This window comes from Wyeomyia smithii, chromosome 1 (assembly GCF_029784165.1).
Source record: "Wyeomyia smithii strain HCP4-BCI-WySm-NY-G18 chromosome 1, ASM2978416v1, whole genome shotgun sequence".
Lineage (NCBI taxonomy): Eukaryota > Metazoa > Arthropoda > Insecta > Diptera > Culicidae > Wyeomyia > Wyeomyia smithii.
In genome coordinates this window covers 125,934,539-125,946,815 of record NC_073694.1, presented here as the reverse complement: position 1 = coordinate 125,946,815, position 12,277 = coordinate 125,934,539, and the positions used below count along the sequence as shown (strand labels likewise).

The window sequence follows — 12,277 nt, the reverse complement described above, 5'->3', positions numbered from 1 at the left end:
AAGCCTGTATCAGACTAACCGTTGCAGCGGTCAATCGCTGCCGTTCCGTTCTTTTTCGACCAAACAGAACACAGCGGTCGACCGTCGCTTGTTGTTGTTGCGGGAAATAGAGTTGTTTCTGTTTTTGCCACCAACCGTTCCCAACGGTCAAATATAGCATTTCTTATGTAAAATTGGTCAACAAATTGATTGGGAACGGTTGGCGGCAAAAATAGAAATAATTCTATTTTTTGCAACCGCTGTGTTCTGATTGGTCGAGGAGGAACGGAACGGTGGCGGTTGACCGCTGCAACGGTTAGTCTGATACAGGCTTTATATGCCACCGGATACCGCGTAGTTACCAGTTTGCGCAGCGACGTAGCGTACTGTTTTTATTGTTCCTGAATAATTGTATAGTTGTATTGATTGTCCAAATAGGAAAAAGAGTTAAATTAGGGTGCTTTCTTGGAGATTTATATTATGGGTATTCATGTCGAGCTCGTAAACAAATACCCAGCCGTAAAAATACTCACCTCCATTGACGAGTAACGGAAGATACACAGTTTACGGCTGGGTGTTCGTATACGAGCTCGATGTGAAGACCCCTATTGTTATGTGGTTATGTGGAATATTGTTGTCTATTAGAGTTCATGAGAGATGGAATAGATGAATTGTGTTTATGAAAGGTAATAGGCACACATAAATTTCTAATCAAATCGTTGAATATGGGTCTTGCTTTAACGTCGATAGTTTTAGTATATAGAATCCTTACAATTTACTTTTGGCGCATGATATTTGGAATTGTCTCATAGAATCGCGGATTTCATTTTATGATTTTTCTAGCTTTTGGATAAATATTTCCGTAAATAAACTTTTCTTTTTTCAAACAATTATATTGAAACATACTTTGATTGCGATTGGTTTGGCATTTTTCAAATGGAGTTGGAACTCTGCTCGGTTTTATATACATTTATGCGCATTGTTCTGAGAAAAAAGTGTATCTGAATTTTCTAAATTTTTATGGCTTTGAATGCATGGAATTTTACTAGTTTTTTCATTCAATAGGTAACTCTTGAGTCGATAACTATGCGAGAGATACACAGACGAATTGGCTTTGTATCTAATTAGTAAGCCTGTGTGTTGGAGGGTCGGCGGGGGGCTCCCCGATGGGGCGGCTACCACACCAAAAATTATACAGCTCGCCTGTTTTGATGTTGACGGTTGCCTTGACGGTGGGTGCCTTGTCGGTTCTCTGATTTACAGGTTCACTATGATCTAATAAACGAGTGAGGGTGTTGTGTGAGGTCGATGAGAGATTTATTTTGAGCAGTAGTTGCAAACTACAGCTGCTTGCTAGATGTGTGGAGTTGTCCGCAGATCGCAGGTTACACGGGCTCGTGTACAGATTATTTATATACAGATTATTCAAATGCAGATATTTGCGGGTTTTCTTTTGGATCTTAAGCATGATATTTTCAACATTTAGCAAACTTAAAATAAGGCATAGTTTTGTGGGTATTCCGTCAAGTTTTATGATTTTTACAGCTTTTGAAAAATACTGTTACATATATTCAACTTTTGAGTGATTATTTGGTGTCTCGTAAGTCTGCGTGTTACGAGTCTATGCCGGTTGTATTCTGATATTGACAATTTTGGCATTTAAAAAAACTCATGCAATTTTTCGTTTTTGAAATTTACGGGCTTTGGATGCATGGAAATTTGCCAGTTTTTGAATTCATTAGGATACTTAGTTCATTTCTACCTACGTTAGCGAGCTTCTTCAACGCGTTCAAGATTACCTTTACAATGGCCGGCTTATAACACATGTCGCGCGCGGTATAATTGTTGATTTAATTAAGTATAAAAAAATTTCCCGAGTAGTTTCCCGAGCGCATAATCCATCATTTCATGGTTGACGACAATGCTTTTCAATATATTTCCCAGTGGTATAATTGCCATCTATTCGCGTTCGACGTACGGTTGTTCAATAGGGTTTGACTTAGGTTCAATCAATAAAATCAATCAATAAAATAACACTTGCTGGAACTAAAACGCGTAGTATAGTGCGATACGTTCAATTAACGAAAATTACGCAAGGCCGCAGAAAGTAATTACCTTCCGATTTGCTTGTATATTCATATTGCGATTATGGTTGTGGATGCAATTTAAAATATATTGTCTGGCCTAATAACCGTTAAATTTTCAGTCTTTCGAGTGTATTATGCGAGAACTTTCGTGGATATCGGTTAGGAATATTAACGCTATCGTGATCGTCGACGTCGTCGGTGGCTGTCATAAAAGACGTGATACGGTAAGAGAGACTCGGTGGCAGCGCACCGTTTACCAAAACGAACTATGCTGCAACAAACCCTACCCTTTTATCCAACCTCCCAGTGATTTCTCGTGGAAGTGCAGAGGTGTTCTCGGCTTCCATCAAAGCGAGTATCATGTCATCATATTCCTATACACATTCCTTATTTGATCTGCATTCGGATGCGGCCGGCGCTGGTATTGTCCAATAAAAAGATTGAGGTCACCAGTTTTTACACATTGAGGATGTATGTTAATCTCAAACATCATCAATTGGTTCCCTGTGTAAATACAGCTGACCTGGCAATAACAGAGTAGCAACCGCGGGCGATCAATCATGCTCATGCTCATGCTCAATATTTAATATTTAATATTTAATATTTAATATTTAATATTTAATATTAAATATTTAATATTTAATATTTAATATTTAATATTTAATATTTAATATTTAATATTTAATATTTAATATTTAATATTTAATATTTAACATTTAATATTTATTATTTAATATTTAATATTTAATATTCAATATTTAATATTTAATATTTCATATTTAATATTTAATATTTAATATTTAATATTTAATATTTAATATTTAATATTTAATATTTAATATTTAATATTTAATATTTAATATTTAATATTTAATATTTAATATTTAATATTTAATATTTAATATTTAATATTTAATATTTAATATTTAATATTTAATATTTAATATTTAATATTTAATAATTAATATTTAATATTTAATATTTAATATTTAATATTTAATATTTAATATTTAATATTCAATATTTAATACTTAAAATTTAATATTTAATATTTAATATTTAATATTTAATATTTAATATTTAATATTTAATATTTAATATTTAATATTTAATATTTAATATTTAATATTTAATATTTAATATTTAATATTTAATATTTAATATTTAATATTTAATATTTAATATTTAATATTTAATATTTAATATTTAATATTTAATATTTAATATTTAATATTTAATATTTAATATTTAATATTTAATATTTAATATTTAATATTTAATATTTAATATTTAATATTTAATATTTAATATTTAATATTTAATATTTAATATTTAATATTTAATATTTAATATTTAATATTTAATATTTAATATTTAATATTTAATATTTAATATTTAATATTTAATATTTAATATTTAATATTTAATATTTAATATTTAATATTTAATATTTAATATTTAATATTTAATATTTAATATTTAATATTTAATATTTAATATTTAATATTTAATATTTAATATTTAATATTTAATATTTAATATTTAATATTTAATATTTAATATTTAATATTTAATATTTAATATTTAATATTTAATATTTAATATTTAATATTTTATATTTAATATTTAATATTTAATATTTAATATTTAATATTTAATATTTAATATTTAATATTTAATATTTATTATTTATTATTTAATATTTAATATTTAATATTTAATATTTAATATTTAATATTTAATATTAAACATTTAATATTAAGTATTGAATTTTAAATATTAAATATTAAATATTAAATAATTAATGGTAAATATTTAATATGAAATATATTCGAAAAATATAAAATATTATATATTGAAAATTTGATATTAAATAATAAATATTATATTGAATATTAATAATTAAATTTCAAATATTAACTATTAAATAATAAACATAAAATATAAAAGAATACATATTGAATATAAAATATAACATAAATAAAAAACGTTATACATTAAAAATTAAATATCAAATATTACATTAAATATTAAATATTCTATAATAAATATTGAATTTTAAATATCAGATGTTAGTATATAATATATAAAAGTTTAGATTAATCTTTAAATATAAAAATATCTGAATTTGATAACATACCCGTATTTGCTCTTTCTCGTCAGGAGTAAACACACGTGAATCCTCATAGTAAAATCGGCATAGTAAAATCGGGGATACAGCAAAATGGCGGCTTTGAACGGCATGTTTTCTTTTAGAGACTTCAATCGTTTCAAGAGATTCTTTGAAAGTTCTTCTGCCATTGGATTGTGTATTAACTTCGTCATTCGGATCGTGTTGATCCATAACATATGGAAATCCGACAACCCAACGTGCTTATCCTGAAATTTGATTGTAGCCTCGTAAGTTGGAGAAAAAGCTTGCACGAAGTTATTGACGAATTTCCAATTGTTATCTAAATCTGCTATCAAAAAGTGATCAATGTTTGCCAACTTTTTTTATTTCTATGGTACCTAGTTCTTTGTGTATTGCACCCAACTTAACGTAGAACGTCTCAAATTTGTTGAAGTGCTCTACCATTTTAAATACTCCACCCGATCTTGTCTTTGCGTATAACGGCGGCAGCGCTTGCCCTTCTGCCTCGAAATACGCTTTATAGGAAATTTTGCGGCGAGCTTTGGCGATGTTAGTCACTGCTTTTATATTGTCCTCGTACAGCTTTGTAACATCAGTAACGGCAAGCTGCATTGTGTGAACAGCGCACCTCACTAAGCTTACCCTGTCCTTGAACTCGTCTAGAACATTCGAAAGAACTTCCCAATGCTCCATTTCACCGTTCTCATCTTCATGCTCTTCGGCGATCTCCGCTTCAATTGCTCTCTGCAATTCGCGTACAGCAGCGCACATGTTTGACCCATTATCCGATGTAACGGAAAAAACGTTTTCAAGTCCAACGTTATATATGCTTAACACATCCAGTATCTTGGTTTTCAAAAATTTTGCCGTCTGTTTTTTCTTAACCTCGACCATTCCTAAAACAAAAAGGGAACTAACTTTCGCGATTCTGATTTATATACACTAATGTCTTTTTAACGCGGCCTCGATAATGAGCAATTCCACAAAAAACGGGCAACCAATTTAATCGACCTTTTTTTATTTGGCTGAAGCTTTGCATAGTCGTTTATATAGGCGAATTATGCCATTTCGTGCTATTGATTAAATTTTTTGGGTCGTGACCCATTTTGAGAAAATTTTGAATATTACTATTTTGGAAAGGTATTGATGATTACAATTATTTTTAGGGCCAAAACGGTTTGTTTGATCGGTGTGTCATCTTCGGCAAAGTTGTAGATAATAATTTTGTCTTTTCGAAAAAATATACACTAAAAATATTTCTCTTTTGAAAAAACAATTTAAAGAAAATTTAAAAATTAACTATCTAAAAAAGCTCATTTTTTTCTATAAAAACTACATAAGATTACCTAAACAATGCAACCGACCCGATCATGGAGAAATTAAGAAAAAAAAAGTTATATTTAAAAAACAAATATTTTTTTTAATGTATTTTTCAAGGGACATTTTTTTCCGAAATGACAAAACTGTTATTTACAACTTTGTCGAACACACTATGCCAATTATTGAAACCGTTTTGGCTGTAGAAATGTTTTTAATTTCCAATAGAGCACTCTATGGGGGATTAAGAATATTTTTGCAGTCATAACGGTTCGTTTGATTGGCATAGTCTCTTTAGTTACAGATAACAATTTCGTTCTTTCATAAAAAACGGACCCTGTGAAAATTTTTTTTTTTCAAAATATCATAACTTTTTTTCCTGATTTCTCCATGATCGGACCGGTAACATTGTTTGGGTAATCTTTTGTAGTTTATATAAAAATAAATAGATTTTTTAAAAATGAGCTTTATTAGATAATTAACTTTAAATTTTTTTAAACTTTTTTTTCAAAAAAAAAAATGTTTTAATGTATATTTTTTTCGGAGAGACAAAACTTCTATCTACAACTTTGTCGAAAACGTCACACCGACCAAGCAAACTTTTCAGCCCTAGAATATTTGTAATCATCAATACTTTCCCGAAAGAGCATTTTTCAATAGCTTTTCAGAAATGAGTCTTGTTCCCGAAAATTAAAATTGAACCAATAGCATAAAATGGCATTTTTCGCCCATAGAAACGTCTATGCAAAGTTTCAACCAAATCAAAAATGACAATTTATAGAAAATATTAAAACTAGGATATTTTTTGTGAAACTTCTCTATTCAAAAAATCGCATAAAAAGAAAATTTCCAAGATTTGTGTTCGCGATTATTTAAAAAACCGCGTAAAACGTAAACACGTTTTTTAACTCTCGTTTATTAGAAAACGCGGTTATAAGTTTTGAGTTTCTTTTAAACACGTTGTTTTGAAGAAAAATAGTTTTACCCTGGTTAATATTTGAAGGAGAGCCCCTTCTGATAGTAAGGTTAATTATCATTACTTTTATTCCTTCAGATATACTTACCAAGAGTTCTAACCTTGATTTGGTCATCCTTCATAAACTGAGCGTTTATCCCAAGAATGTGCCGTCCGTGACGAGAAGCCGAGTCTATTTTTAATGAAAATAGTTTACCTTGAAGCTCGTCGCTTATTTTGTTTTTAATTCGATTTGCAGCAGTTTTCAAAAACTCCAGTGCATTTGTTGACGTGAAGGTACACCCTAAGGATTCTCCAATCGGATCCAATAGTGCCCGCATTTCCGGCCAATCAATGGAACACAGAGGCATGTTTCTAATTGTAATTAGTTTCACGCCAACCGTTTTTGCCAACGTGAAATGCGTGTTACGAAAGTGTCGCACAAAATTCCCTGCATCAATTTTTTTCTGATAATATTTACATTTGTCTTCTTCCCCGCCGATCTTACACCAAACACCACTTACATTTTCGAAAAAGAAATCACGCACCATATCACGAAACTTCCTTTTCTGCTGAGCCATATTAACTTTCACTTTTATTCAAATATCACAGTAGAAATATACAGCAAAGAACAAACGACGCTTCAAACGTAAGAATGCTTTAGACTGATTGACTGTTTTTCCGGTCGATCATGAACATAAACGAAAAACGTAATGGTAATGCAGTCAAAGCATTGTACGAAGTTTCCCGTACGGACTAGAATGCCGAGGCGGTGCTGCTTTTGCGGAAACAACACGCACGCTGCCCGTTGCAATTCGTTCTGTTTTGAACCTTTCGTGTAAATTAAACGTGCTGCAGATACAAGTGCTGAATGCTGGAGACTGATTGACTGTTTTTTCGGTCGATCATGAACGCAAACGAAAAGCGGTATGTGAATGCCGGCAGACGATTTTATGACGGACATGAAAGACAAAGCGGCGGTCCTTTTGCGGAAGCAAACGTTGCCCGCAGCTCGTTCCACATTCGCTCTGCTTTGCACCGTTCTTTGAAATTGAACATGCTGCAGATACAAGTTGAAAATGAGCGAAGGATCGCACAAAAAGGAAAGCATGACACTGAACGAGAAAACGTTCAAGCGTCTTTTTAGAAAAGGATTTTTCAAAGCTCTGGCTGGGATTCGTGTATTCAAGGTCCGGAAGGCACCGAACTCTCAGCTGGTCTCGAGGTACGGTGTTGGCCTAACAAGCCAGTTGTCGTAGGTTCGAGTCCCGGCTCGGGAGAGACTGTTAGTGTCAGTAGGATCGTAGCGCTAGCCCCGCAATTGTCCTGTACACTTAACAGTTGGTTGCGAAGTCTGTGTATGATAAACAGAAGGTCAAGTTCCGAATCGGAATGTAGCACCAAGGAAAAAAGGCACCGAACTGGCGTGATCAACAAAACACAGCGGCCAAATCCTGCGTAAGGAAGCTGTATCGAGAGTGGTTACCGAAACTGTTGTGTGTGGTTATCGATAACGAAATCCATATCAAGACAGACGCAAAGCAGATACAGGGGCTGGAGTTCTACGTTGCCGCTTCACGGTTTGATGTTCTAAAAGACATAAGGTAGAAGAAAGTGGACAAATTTATCATAAAATATTTGCTCTGGCGGTAATCTGAGTAAACCATACATCACAACGGGTACCATCAACAGTGAAATTTACCGCACATAGTGCCTCCAGAAGCATCTGTTGCCCTTCCTGCGCAGGGGCTCTTGTGGCTGTCAAACTCCATACATTTTCCATCTACCACTCATTGATTCTGGTACCAGCGTTTCTGGTACCCACTTTTTGGTTGGTTTTCCCTAAAACAAGTGAAATAGAGTAAACGTCCCATTTTGTCGGTAGACCTATTCTCGAGTAAATGTCGTTTTAGATGCGAAAAAACAAGAGCTCAACATTTGTTTTCAGTACAATGTGCACTTTCAATGATTAAGATAAGGTTTGTAAGCATTCGAAACGAAATATTACCGCCGTGATGAATTTATGATTGGTAGGCAAAATGTTGACGTTTATAGGCCCCTGTTCCTGCGGTACCACGGAGGCGAGACATTACTTTGGCTGGTCCTGGCAACATGCCATTACGCGCAATCGACATTGGATTGGTATAGATAAAATAACGTATTTTTGTACCAAGAATCGCCAACCCCCCAAATTCACCAGAGATTCGTCCGGTGGAAAGATTCTGGGCCATAGGGAAGGCCAAAGTTCGAAAATCGTCCAAGGTGTTTAAGAACGAGTTTGAGTTGAAGAAAGAATGGATGAAAGTGACTAAAAAGACCAGCTTCACTGTTGTGCAAAATGTTATGAGAGATCTCAGGGGAAAGATTCTGGATCATAGGGAAGGCCAAAGTTCGAAAATCGTCCAAGGTGTTTAAGAACGAGTTTGAGTTGAAGAAAGATTGGATGAAAGTGACTTAAAAGGCCGGCTTCACTGTTGTGCCAAATGTTATGAGAGATCTCAAGGGAAACGTGCGGGCTTTCAGCTATGGAAAGGAAATTTGGAATTGCCGAAACACAATCCATATGTATTTGTTCATTCCCTTAAAGTTTCAAAAAAATCTGACTTAAATAAAATTTTGGCGAGCAGTTGTCTGGTGCGGTTTTTTCCGTTTTTTACTCAACAATTGTGCTTGTGAGTATTCTTAGCGTTAATCAGTGAAATTCCCGGTTTTTTCCCGCTAAGCGCAATAACTAAATAATTTATAAATTTTTCTCAACAACAAATAATACATTATATTTTATTTTATTTTTGGTAATTTTTTTTCACTTTTCGGACCCCTAAAATGCATTCGAATGACGTTCATTTCTGACATTAGAGTGCTTTTTATTTGGGTGACGGCATGACCCCACTCCGAAATTTTCAATTTCGAGCAAACATCACAGTTACGTAACTATCTCCGTAACCCCACTTTCCCTCTACGCAACCATAAAACGTGCCTAAAACCTAGTTCAGGATATAGTCCCGACTGTATGGGATTATTATCCGTTTATGGTTATTGATTAAACATAGTTTACAGTTCCAAGCGAAGTGAAAAAATTGACAAGTGAAAAAGCGTAAATTTTCGCTTGCGAAATCTGTCGTGAAAACCCGTTTGTGGGACACGCAAGTATTTCACCAGCCGCAGTTTACAGTTTAAGTGAAGCGAAATTCACGAGTTTACACTTCGAGCGAAGTGAAAATTGGCTGCAATTGACAGAATATAAATGCACGCAAGTTTTCGCTTGCTGCTGCTTTTTTCACTAGCGTTTGCATGCGTAGAAAAAGTAAACCCAAGTGAAAAAGATAAAATCCACAACCTTCGATTTCGCTGGATAGAATTCGTTTACAGTTCTAAGCGAAGTGAAATTTTTGTAGGTTGCATTTTTCACGAGCGTGAAAAAAAGAACATTTTGTATGAGATTCTCACTTCGCTTGGTACTCTAAATAGGGCTTTATGCGGGAGCAGTGCTGATAAAAGTCATTTTCCCCAGCAAAATTCTTCGAAAATTACAGCCAATCATTTTCAATTTTCACTTCCAATGATCGCAGCACTCTTTCAGATAACTAGATTTTCGTCCTAGTAACGTGCTGTTATACTCAGATGAAATAGATCGCGCGCATCGTTCACGGTTACGGAATAAAATTTGACGACAAATCCAACCAAATGATCTTCACTTCAAAGCGAAAAAGAAAAACAAACAGTCCACTATACCAAAATGAACCTCACCGAAACACTTTTTCACTGACACTGACCGATGCCTTGACAATCTTCGTTAACTGATAAACTGATTTTGTTGTCTTGCTTCCATCGCATGGAATATAATGAGGTGTTTTGACAGTAGGGGTGGGCGATAATAGCATCGATATCGATACCAACGGCATTGATACCAACGGTATTGATACAAGGGGTCGCGGTATCGAGTATTTTTGGCATTGATACTTACCGCGAGAGATGAGTACCGGTATCGATACTTCCTGAATGATGATTTTGAAAAAAATTGCAGATAATCGATACTCCTTCACCCGATACTTCGATACCTGGTATCGAAGTTCATAGACCTTCCTGTCTGCGCTGGTATTAGTGGTCGATTTCACTAATACAAGTTTAATTTTTGTTGCAAATAATCAACACGCTGGTAGTAACAAAAAATTTCCTCCTGCCCCGAGCTTTTATTCAAGTTGTAAGCCGATTTTTAGTTTTATTTCATCTGATTTTCCACTAAAACAAAGTTTGTTAAAACAGGTAACACTAATGAACTAGGATTCATAAGTGCAATACTTTTCGAAATTGAATATCAGCTGATTTTTTGGTTGAAAACAAATCGATTTTATTAGGATACAGACTAAGCCTGTATTGGTGAGATCTGGCGTAGAAAGCTCTATTGAAGTATTGCGATACCAAAGTATCGATACTTTCTTCAGTATTGCCCATCCCTATTTGACAGTTCACTTCCATGCAAAAAGCGGGAAGGGAGAACTCTGAAAGGATTGTAAAAAAATAACGTTTATGGATGCTTTCCCGATAAAAAATTTTGACAGATGGTATTATACGCATGTATCAACTAAATCGGGTGTTTGTGCAATCGACATATTGATCAGTCAATTTCGTCAAACCACGTATGTTGACTATCTTTGTCACCTGATTTCTTGGATAATTAAATCAGTTCTCGTAAGATGTGAATTTAATCTGTTATAAGATCACTTTATTTTATAAAGTAAAATCCGATGATATGTTTTATGTTGATTAGTAAGCAAACGAAATACGATTTCGTAGTGTTTTTCAAAATGGTTCCGGGAGTAGAAGCAGCATAAGATTTTTCGTCGGATAATTCTATATATTTCAGGTAAGTAGAAACACATTCTTGAGTATTTTACAATTACTCACATTTGCATGAATCGTTTATGTGACTTCTTTAATCATTAACAGATGATAGCAACTGTTTTTAATTTTCAGACAAATTTCCTGTTGCACTTCTACATTTCGTAAAAGATTTATTTTGTCTTTCATCTCAGGTAAGAGAATTTATTATATAATGATAATGAGTAAGATTGTGATCTATTAATTCAAAACAAGAACAATCTGAATATTGGGAAACCTTTGATGATTCTTTAACCGAATAAATTATTTGTTTTGTTCAGATGCTTGGAACAGAAACCGTTTATTGACAGGGCACTGAAAAGTTATCGGGATTGGAGCCGATTCAAAGCCCTTATTCAACTCCCTGGCTGTACGAGCAACAGCTAAAGCTCAACCGGTTGGTTCGATAACTTTAATAGGAGGATTACCCGGTTCAGAGGTGCTACTGAAGGTATGGATCGGCTGTGTTGTAAGTTAAAATAAAAGGTCAAATTAAAACTTAACTTTCAAATTACTTGTTTGTTTTTCAACTCTATACATGGATTAATCAGCCTATTTAGTATGCTTGAACAAAAATAATCTCTCTACTAATCTGCATATTTAATCTGATTTAATTGGATTTAGAATATGATCCACCGATGGTTTAGGCAATTTTATTACAAGATTAATCTACCTGTTTCGTTTGGTTTCGTATATGGGCTCGAACGAAATCACCCTAAAATCACTCGATTTGGTTGGTTTTCGTCGACCGATTTCGTATACTGGTCAATCGGTAAACCCCCCTGTTAAACTCCCATGAGAGTTGTTGCAACAATCAGTTGATTCGTCGGAATCGAAATCGGGCGATTGTGCCAACGAGAATGTACTAAATATGAGGAAAAATAGGAGGGTCTTTTTATCGGGTTTTTTCACTTTCACTCAAGAGTG

General features: G+C 33.4%; 1 protein-coding gene across 1 annotated transcript in view; it reads right to left on the bottom strand.

The window, feature by feature from the left end:
- The window catches only part of LOC129723146 (uncharacterized), a 425,361-nt gene that overhangs the window by 147,759 nt on the left and 265,325 nt on the right, over positions 1-12,277 (bottom strand). The window lies entirely within an intron of this gene.